Source organism: Phaethon lepturus, unplaced genomic scaffold (genome assembly GCF_000687285.1).
Source record: "Phaethon lepturus isolate BGI_N335 unplaced genomic scaffold, ASM68728v1 scaffold24117, whole genome shotgun sequence".
In the NCBI taxonomy this organism is placed as follows: domain Eukaryota; kingdom Metazoa; phylum Chordata; class Aves; order Phaethontiformes; family Phaethontidae; genus Phaethon; species Phaethon lepturus.
The window spans coordinates 44390-54950 of NW_010554374.1; the positions used below are offsets into that span (position 1 = coordinate 44390).

At 39.1% G+C, this 10561-nt stretch overlaps 1 protein-coding gene across 2 annotated transcripts in view; it reads right to left on the minus strand.

Moving 5' to 3' along the window:
* Positions 1-7408, minus strand: part of SLAIN1 (SLAIN motif family, member 1) — a 49057-nt gene extending 41649 nt beyond the window's left edge. The window contains exon 1 of one of the 2 annotated variants that reach the window (XM_010291848.1): positions 7267-7408. The gene's annotated coding sequence lies outside the window, so the exon portion shown is untranslated. The remainder of the gene's footprint in view (positions 1-7266) is intronic. The other variant, XM_010291850.1, reaches the window with a different exon arrangement.
* Between the last annotated feature and the right edge of the window lie 3153 nt (positions 7409-10561).

Here is a 10561-nt window from a genome sequence, read left to right on the forward strand (position 1 = left end):
CTAAGCTATCAGCCCAATGTCACTTTAAAAATCAATTGTTACCCCATATCAGTTTTCCATAACATCTCATAGACAAATACTTCAATCATAAAATAAAACACTCAAGAACATGTTGAAGTATGTTTTGTAGCTTATTTTCTTATGATTCTTTAGAACTAGTAAAAATGTAATCTTTCAATTGTTGCAAATGCTTTTCAAAACAAGAATTACCTAGGTTTTAGGGGTTGTTTTTGAGAAAAGCCATTTTTAGTCTTGCAGGAAGACTTACACTACTTTTTTACTCCCTCAGACTTCTCAGAAGTATGAAGCTTTTAATTAAGCATTCAGTTGCAGCATTTGATCAAGCCACATTCAAAGATTTTACGAATGGCTTAGTAACTGCCCCCAGTGAATATTCCACAAGAAAACAACTTCTATAATTATAAATTTTACAAATATATCCCATTCTAGAAGTAAAATTAAGAAAATCATATTTTAAGGGAGTTTCATGAAAGAAAAGTATATAATCAGAATTCCATACATAAAATTATATAACTGAAAATGTGATTTTTAGAAACTCCTATGTCTCCATCATTTGCACTAAATTATCTTCTATGTTGCACTGTAAAAAAGATCAAGCAAATCTGTCAATGCCCGTGCCTCACAAGTATTCAGATTTGAGCTTACTGACTACATTTCATTACCTAGTAGAGTCAAAAAAGTTTTATTTTATTACAAGAACTTTTGCATTATCCCTACATAAAAGCAAATTACTGGTGTAAATGTTGTGTTTCTACAAAATATGTACAGAGAGATGTTGGATGTGAAACATTTGGTAAAGCAAGTCCAGATAATAGACTTCTTTCTATTATATTAAACTGTGAGGTCAGCTGCCAAGGAGAAAGACTGTACGGCGTATTTACAGGACTGTGGACTATATTCCAGAAGTAACCAACCAAAAGATACTCAGGGGTCATGGCATGAAACAGTCTGAAAAAAAGCTTCCTAAAAGATGCAGTGCTATGAAGACAAGAACCAAAGTACTCCTTGAAAGTGAAAATACAGAAATAAACATTTCAGTGAAGAAGCAGTGCTACCTCTATATACTACATGGGGGAGGCTCGTCTGCATTTGAAATGTTATTCCCAGATCTCTTGTGCAGACATGAAAAGTAGGCAGTGAAAGAAAGTCTGCATATAAGTCAAAAGCTGTAACAATAATTTGGGGACCAGCAAACAATGAGCAAGACACATATTATCAGGAGCAAAAATGAAACGACAGCTTCCGGAACAGCCTAGTTTTGAAAAGATCCTCTCTTCCATAGAAAAAGTATCTCCAAAGGATAAGCTTTCAAGTGCCCCCAGGTCCACTAATAAAACCTAGGTTTCTTTTTAATTTCTATCCAGGAAAGTAGTTGTGTACTTTGGAAACAAAACCAGTGATCAGTACCCTGCTGGATAACACTAATTGTGCCTGTACTTTTAGCATAACCGTCAGGGTTGATGCTACTACTACTGCTTTTAGACATATGCTGCATTACAGACTTTGAGCCTATATTATAAGCATAAATTATTCTCATTTTAAATAAGCCTACTGAAATCCTGATGTAAAATTTGACAGTGTTTCTAGCTGTTTAACCATTCATGCTGAGTTGATAATCCCAGCTCAGTAGCTAACGTGGATTAATAGAACACATATTCTAAAACAGGATGGGCGTCTTCTCAACTGAGGTAAGATCCAACATCACCTCTCTACCAACCTTTACATAAACTTCAGAATCCATCATCTTCTTGTGATTATAATGTCAACCAGAAATCAGTTCTAAGAAAATATTTAGTTATGAGCTGTGTAACAATCAATCCCTAAATATGAAATTAATATTCTTAAATAGTATGCGTATTATAATGTAATAAAAAGTAGAAGTCATATCTAAAAGCCATATTAAAAAGTCAAGGGATATCTGTGAAATGAATAAGAAGTGAAGCGTCTGAGCTTCTATGCGTTTGTTGCCATAAAGGTTTTCAACCAAACGCTTGTATCTTCAAGTCTACTTGCAGAGTAGAAATGTTCCAGTGCTAGAGAGAAATATTCTGTTTGAAATGCAAGCACACGCTTCTAAGCGGAATATCAAAACCGAGTTTTTCCCCATTGAAACAGGCAAATCATCCTCAGCAGCTGCGTTAGAAAATCCAGTGATATCAGCATTTGCAAAACCTCTAAGAACTGCTCGGAATTATGCAGCTGTTACAACAGGTCAGTTCATATAAATGAAATCCAATAGGAAATAACTCCTGTGCATGTACACGTGCACTTCGAGCACTAAGCTTGTAGTGCAGCAGAAGACTGCTACGCATCCTGTCCTCCGACCCGTCCCATTTCCCGGAAGGTGCTCAGATGCTGATAGGAGTTACTGTTGCTCATCACCTTTTATTATCAGAAACGTATACAGAAAGGAACCAGATCAGTCGTGCCATTTCTTTCACTCCTTCTAGAGCTTTACAAGCGTTATTGTGATGGAAACAACAACCCAGCCTTCTGCAAGCTTCAGCATGTTATCATTTACTACACCTAAAGCATTTTACATAAAACGTTAATCTCCATTATATATGAAAAATAAGGATGAGAAAGCTGTATTCAAATTTATTAATCCAGCCCTGAGTGCTAGATCATACATCCCTGATGCACCAACGGACAGCAAATAAACCTATTTCAGAATAATAAAAAAATCCCACCCTGCACTGGATGCAGCACTGGATCCAGCTCAAGCATACAAAATAAAAGCTTTCGTCCATTTACATTATTTCTTGTTTGCTTAGTTAGCAGACTACAGTGTATGAGTTCCCCATCACAGCAATCCTTAGTTGATGAAATGCATTTCATACCACAAAGACTCCAAACTAAGTGACTTCACTACAAACCCTTGGGAAGGGGAAACAAATTAGGAGAATGGGACAGAACCTGGCCTCTTTCTGTGTAAGCAAGAAGTTTCACATCAAGGTAAAGCCCTTCTGCCTGAGGCCCTATCAGCTGTAAGATTTTTTTTTTTTTTTTTATTAACAGGTAAAAAGAATATACTACTGTCAAATTAAATCTCCACCCCACCCCACCCCCCCAAGTTTTTTCTTCTGAGTATCTTATATGTTTGGACATCAAACTTAGCTGACGTGTGACACCGGGATCCAGCACAATAAAAGCTAAAATTTCACTGATAAGATATTTGGGTTTTGTGAAATCAAGCAATTGGAGAAAAACTACAACAGTTCCGTTTCACAACATACCTTATCATCCACAGATGAAGTCAGAGCTTTCATCCTGAAGCACATTACTCATTTTAAGAAATGGAGTTTAATCTTAAGACTATAAATTACTGCAGCCAACTGCAAAACCTACAAACTTTGTGGCCTATTCTTTTTAAACATCCGAAGCGGCATTTCTGAGTAAGAACTCAGCTAAGTCAAACTCTGAATCTAGCCAATACCTCATATTCTCCAAGAAAGAGGAGTTTTCTGTCTGGAAGGCTGAACTGGATGAGATATGCTCTGAAGCCCTGCGTAAAAGCTGAGCTCCTACAGACTGACTCCTTGCTAAGCCTCTTAACTCCTCCGTTTATCCACCTGCCTCTTCCAGAGCATTTTACAGAAGCGAGGCTATACAGGGTATCTTCAGCCAGGGTGTCAGCACCATCTCATCGATTTCAGAGGAGTTATACCCATCTGCACCAGCTAGGAAGTTTACACCTCACATCTCTCTGCTCACTGAGTTTAATACTGACATGTCCCAACATCTCCAAGTACTACCAAGAAAATACAGAGGAAGCTCCACCATGCTGTTAAAACTGTGATGCTGTCCTGGTGATTTGAATGAATCAAAAGAAATACGAGACAGCAAGATTAAAAACCAAAAGGAGAGGGAACTGATCCTACAGTAGATAGAGAACAGCTATAAACAAACCAGAAAGGTTTCAAACAAAAGATGATTGAAGAAGAGCAAAAAGAAGTGATCCAGGTCAGGCTATAGAAAAAAAAAACAACCACCAAACAAGTATTACCTTGACACTAGAATTGCTCATGGGAAACAGGAACAATTCCAAGCAAAGATCTTACCACAGAAAGTTACATTTAACTTTCATCCTCCTTGACGCTAGTGTGCCAAATCCACAGAAACAGGGCTTGTAATAAGCCTAGTTCATTATAAACTCAAAAAACCCTTTATCTACATAGCGGTAGACCAGAGGAACGTTGAGAAGCTTGTCCAAGTTCTCACAGTGGTTCACAGAAGAACTACCCGTAGGAGACCATCACTGTGCTTATACCCTTAAAGACTTATGCCAAGAGGAAATCTTACTTCCACCACGAAATACTTAACGCAGTCATTTTCAGTAGTAAAGAAACAGGCTGGTGGGCACAGAGTGAAACATAAACTAGCATCATTTGAGTGATTCTCCAGCCTGAAAGACCAAGTAGTCATTGTATTATTTCATTGCCTAGGATTGCTTTGGCCAAAGTCTCTTACAAGACCTTCATCCTTGTTCTGAGCTATCCTAATGTTGGGATATTTCAGACAACAAATGAATACTTTTATGAAAAGAAAAATTATGTGAGCAGGAAATAGAAGAGAGCAGAAATAAGTTAAAAAGCCAGAAAAAGAGCCTGGCGAAATTTTACTACTTTTGGCTCATAGTCCTTTCTCTCCGTGTGCATTCATTCAGATATGCTGACTTTGCAGTCAAAAAAACAATTTTTACTGCTTTTTATTTCTATGCATACTATAGTGCCTAAAAAGCTATGACAATCTAAACTGGACTAATTTTTGGCTAATGCACCATGGACAAAATTACTAAGTGAATTCTACATAGAAGCCATTTCAGAAATCAGATTGGTACATTATAAACATTTTTTGTCTACACATTTAATAATTCTGAAGTACATCAGCGTTACCGTTCACTCACTGCCAAACAGAAAAGGCAGGCCTAGATTTCAAAATCCCTCTAAAATGCCCTTTCAAGGCATATGGCTAAAGGGGGAAAATGCTGTTCAACTTACAAGTTCAAAGTCTGAAACTTTAGTACCAGAAAAGAAGAGTGCCGTTCTTACTGAGTCACTTTTAAAATTAGGATAAAATTATGTATACACATTTATACACATATGCTTACTGATAGAGTGGACTGCAAAACAAAACGCAGAAAAGTCAGATTACAGAAAGTTTGTTGTACTTTAGAATAGACTTATTAGATTCTTACTAAAATCTCACACATGGTTTCAAAACCAAAGAAGAAACAAATATTGTGAAACCAACTTCTACAAAGATAGGGTATGGAATACGACATTTGCTTATTACATATTATTTGTAAAGGTATAGGTGATAAAATCTCTAGAAATACGAGAGTTAATCAAGTCTAACTGAATTTTTAATTAAAGCAATTTTAGCATAGAATTGCTCCAGTAGAAACACAAGTCCATTCTGTCCTTGAACTGCTCCCATAATGGGTTTTATACATGGCATGTAATTTCTCAGAAACTTTCTACAGAGCCCAGGAAATTCATGAACCCATCACCACAACTAGAACACATGGATCAAAGCAACTCACAGTCAACGTAACTCTGTGTGATTAATGTCACTCACTGTGACCTCCGCACAGAGGGAGATTGAACTGATAACCACAGAGTGATTTAAATTTGAAACAATAAATTTGCCTTTCTAATGTCTTTATTGCCTATTAAATTTAAATGATAGCTTGTAAATGAAAAATAGGTCACACATTCCTCTGGCACTCGTACCAAGGTGCACTGGCCCATCTGAGAGGCCCCTGGGAGGCCAAGACATCATCAAAGGAATGGCATATAGGGCACAGGACCTATGGAAGGTCTGTAATCTGTCCTGAGTGAAAGCTGGAGGTCAGCCAGGGTAACCAAGGACATCTCGAATGGCACTACGTGGAACAACCTGAATGGAGCCTCTGCACTGAGATTCAGTGCCAGGCTGGGAGACCCTACACCACATAGATGTACCTTCAAGTGACCGGATGGGAGTTGAGTGCCAAGCACCCATTACTGCCAGTGAACTCGAGAGAGCTACTGACTTCATCCTAAGGCCAACACCTACACCTCAGCACCTGAGCAGCTCCTCTGATTCCTCTGACTCTATGGACAAAACTCCCATTGACTGCCAAGCACGGACACCCAGCTCACACTACAGATACCTAAACTCAGGTGTCCAAATCATGAGCCAAATTCCATCCTAAAGCTAGGTGGGAAGATCACCAACATAGGAACCACCATTGGGTCCACCTAGCTTTAGGCAAATGAGCTCAACTGCATTGTTGCTACAATAACCATTGTAGAATCTTTTATAGTCAATGCAAAGAGACACGATGCCTTCAGAGACTGATTCAGTTAAATGCCTGATTTTGGATAAGACTAATCCACAGCTACCCATATCCTCCAAAGCATTTCAGAATGTGCTCAATCTCTCTTAATGGTGGCTGTAGTTAGCTTATACAACCATATGCTCGTAATGTTATTAGCTTTATTTCCTTCTCCTGTCATCCTCCTCTATTGTTCATTTGCTTCTTTCCTAGTGAGCTATAAACCTTAAGATAATATCCTACCTTAATCACGTTCCTCAACAACACTTATTACAATCACAATGAGACCCTAGATAGTAAAAAAGTGAAAATAATGCTGGCTGGTATTTATTTAGAACAAAATCCAGCACACCCAGATATAAGTCTACAAATTCACTGGCACCGAACAGCCATCAGATTGATCCCAGTACTTGAGACCACTGAGAGCCCAACAAAGCAGTGTTAGCAGTCAAGTTACAGTTCTTCTTGGTCTGTCCTAGACTTAGCAAAGTCCTGATACTACATTAGATGTGGTCAAATATGCCTTTAAAAATTTATAGCACTGATTATTTTGTCTCTACAAAAAACCAAAAGCACTCTTTTTCAAATCTCAATACAGACACCAATAGTAAAGTTAGCATCAAAGTCTTCTTGCCAAGAGGTCCTCTATTTTAAGCAGTGGATGAAAACTGCCAAGTTTAAGAGATACAAGTTATGCAGATGAAGAAAAGGATAACAAAGGAGAAGAACACTTTAAAAAATGCATGATCAGAAAAAAAAAATCAAACAATTGTTAGCATTTATGTAGTGGAGGAAATCTTGCGTACACACAGCAAAAAAAAGTGTGTCTGCCATTTGTAAAGCTTGCTAAATTGTGAAAAATACCAAACACCAGTGAAATGCCAGACTCAAAGAAAGTAGTACAGAAATTTAAGTAAGATTACCTTGTTCCAATCTAAAGCATAGGGAACGTTTTGCAGCCTCTATCTCAGGACTGGGATGATCCAGAACGCGCCTGCACCACTGCAGAGGACTCAGTGATTTCTCTTGAGGAGTGAGAGTCTTGGTAGGCAAGACATACAACCTTAACCAAAATACACACAAATATGAGCAAGATATGCAATACTTAAAAGTTTACTTTTGTATTCTTACTTTCCTGCCCACTAATAATTTGTAACAGCGCTAAGACCTGCAATATGATACCTAACAACAAAAGATATTCCTAATAACAAAAGATATAAGTAGAAGAGTTCACACTAGTTTTCTTCATCCCGCCTCAGAAAAATAGGCGGCAAAATATGAACTCTACAGGTCTGGCACGTCAAAATAAAGTTCAAATAGATTTCTCACAAATATCTTCCATCTCAACACTACCACTGTCTGAATTACAGCACCGCCCAAAGTTCAAATGTATCAGGTGCTGCACGCACACCAAAGGTGCTATCAGTTTTCACTTTTAAATTTACCTTTACTGGAAATTAGATAATTTCAGTATTTGATTTTACATTTAAATCACAGTTTCACTGTTATCTATTTCACTCTTTTACCTATAACAATTTAATCAACTTGTCAGAGTGCCGATTATCATTTTCATACACACTATCTTCTCCCAGATGAACCAAATGTCGTACAAGTCACGTTTTTAAAGATTAGAAAACATTTGCTGAGAAACAATGAAAATCCAATTCTGATATTCAATTCCAGCAGAAAAGCTAGTGTATATGAGCTATTCTCAGCCAAGAGTAGGCAACTCATCAGATGGCCAAGCACATTAGGAAGCCAGATATCAAAGCAGATTTCATGGGGAAATTCTTGAACCTGGGGTCTGCACTGCTGCTGTTGCCCTTGCAGATAGGCAGACATGAGCAGACACTGGTTCACCTGGGAGAATGCAAAAATCTCCCAGGAAAGGAACTATTCCTGGCGTCAGAAGACGGCTCGCAGCTCCTGGGCCTGACGGCTCCTGATCGATGGGACTGCAGACAAGTCAGAAGCAGATTGTCAGGCACCAGCACAACACTCCACGAGTTGCAAAGGAATCTGGCCTGCACACAGATGGTGCAGAAAGCAAGAAGGGGAAAATAAAAGGACTGAGCTTCCCACAGGACCACTAACAGGTTCTTTCACCTTCAGGGTTTTGGCTCAACAGCTACCCAAGTCCCCTGTTGGGACCCCTGTCCCAACTGTTCTCCCATGTCGGCTCAATTTTTATTTCCTCCCCGCCCAAGTCAATCAGCACTCTTTATCCAGCTCACTGGGAATAAACGTCCTTGCTGTGATTGCCATCTCTCTTGGCATTCCCAGCAGAGATCAACTATTGAATTTCTCTGAGAAGAGGACTCATTTCCCCTGACTTCCTGAAGTGCCTGGCTACACATTTAAGAAACAATACGGAGAGGGGGGGGGGGGGGAAAAAAAAAAAAAAAAAAAAAAAAGAGGCTTTCAGCTTTCCTGTTAACCTACAGAAGTGCTTCAAAAGCTAAACATCTGACTGATGAATTCTCCGTGATCAGACATTTGTGTAAAATGCTGATCAGAAAAAAGAGGTTTGACTTGTCTGCAATGATGCTAATTCTACGGCTTTTTTGTAAATGCAGTTAAAAAAAACGGTATTTAAGGCCTAAAATCACCAATCAACAGCTAGGATACACTAGCTGGTACACTATATATATACTACACTGGTCTTTGGCTTCCAGATAGCAGTTTGCTTGAAAGACTGACATTACAAAAAAGCCCCAAGCAGCTGGCATCACACAGCTGACCTTTCACAGACAGTGACGGAGATTTAGCCTTGAACTAAAAACGTTCAATAGCTACAACTCACTTTTAATGGAATAAATTTGTTAACAAACCCCTGTCACGAAATTCTTCCTGTGGAGACATATGTGTGTGACATGAAGGTAAGTTTGGGCCCCCAAAAAGCATTTACGATTGCTTCAAGGGACAAATCAAATAGGAAACTCTACTGAGGCACATAAAATAACGCTGACTTTGTACTGCCCTGAAATACAAACAGGGAAAACATTTTGTTTAACAGGATGGGATCAAACAAAATCGATATTCCTTAATGTGAAGGAAAGTGACGGGTGAAGATTGAGGTAAAATCTGATTCAAGTCTGGATCCACAGCCCCAGAACAGCCCTGTGCAGACTAACGGTACACACAATGAAACAGCACTGACAAAAATTTCCATACAATTTGTTGATGATTCTCAAAAGCAATTTTCCAAAACTGCAGCATGGTATTATTTCTACCATGAAGTATAAACAAACAGCATTCAAGGAATATTTACGATATTTAGATTAATTTTTAAATCCTTTCTCTGCTACCAAAAAATAAGGCTGTTTAAATGCACCTCAGCTGCATTATACTGTGTTTTATTCTCAGCTGACGTAAACTTCAGCTCGATGTAAAAGCTAACCACATCAAAAACTACGTTGAAGCTTTGACAAATATTTCAATCAGTTATTTAAGTATAGAGAATATGTATTTTATTACTGACACTTTAAAACAATTGAGCATCAATTACGTTTAACATGATTAGGCAGCCAGTGATTTACATAGTGTTCCAGCAGCGTTTGAATAGTCCCTGCGATGTTCATCCACGTTGCCAAGTTTTGAGGCACCAGGCTCACTTATTTATATGTATGTCCAGTCTATAATTTCCCCTTCTATTTGTCTTTAAGCGAGGGCAATCATTCCTCTAGGTCGATCTGGGGTTCTGCTTGATTCATTCACTATTCATTTCTGTTTTATTCAATTTGGTAACACCCAACCGTGCCTTCAGGAGCTACACGGGCGCTTAAGATACACAACCAACCATTTAGATCAATGTCTAAAAGACAAAAGCCCTCCCAAATCCCTGAAGATGGGAGACAATTGGGCAGAGATTTTAGGATGGGGACGCAGCGCTGCTCAGATAAAGGCTTTCCCGGAACAATTCCGCTATTTTTAAGTCCTTATGTAAACAGGAGGCTGAAACTAGGCTGAGACCTGAAATTAAAGAGAGACGATCTTCCTCAAAGGGGAAAAACGAGCGCAAAGCCCCCGCCGAGGGCGCGACCGCCTGGGCGAGACGGGGGGTAAAGCCCCCACCTGAACCCCATCCCGGGCACGCCCTCCCCCCGTCGGTAGTGTTAACCGCACTGATGGCACGTTTTGGGGGGGTGGGGGGGAGGAAGGCAGATGTGAGTTTAAACAGAACGAGATCAAGTGGATTTGGGGGCTAATGCTAATCAG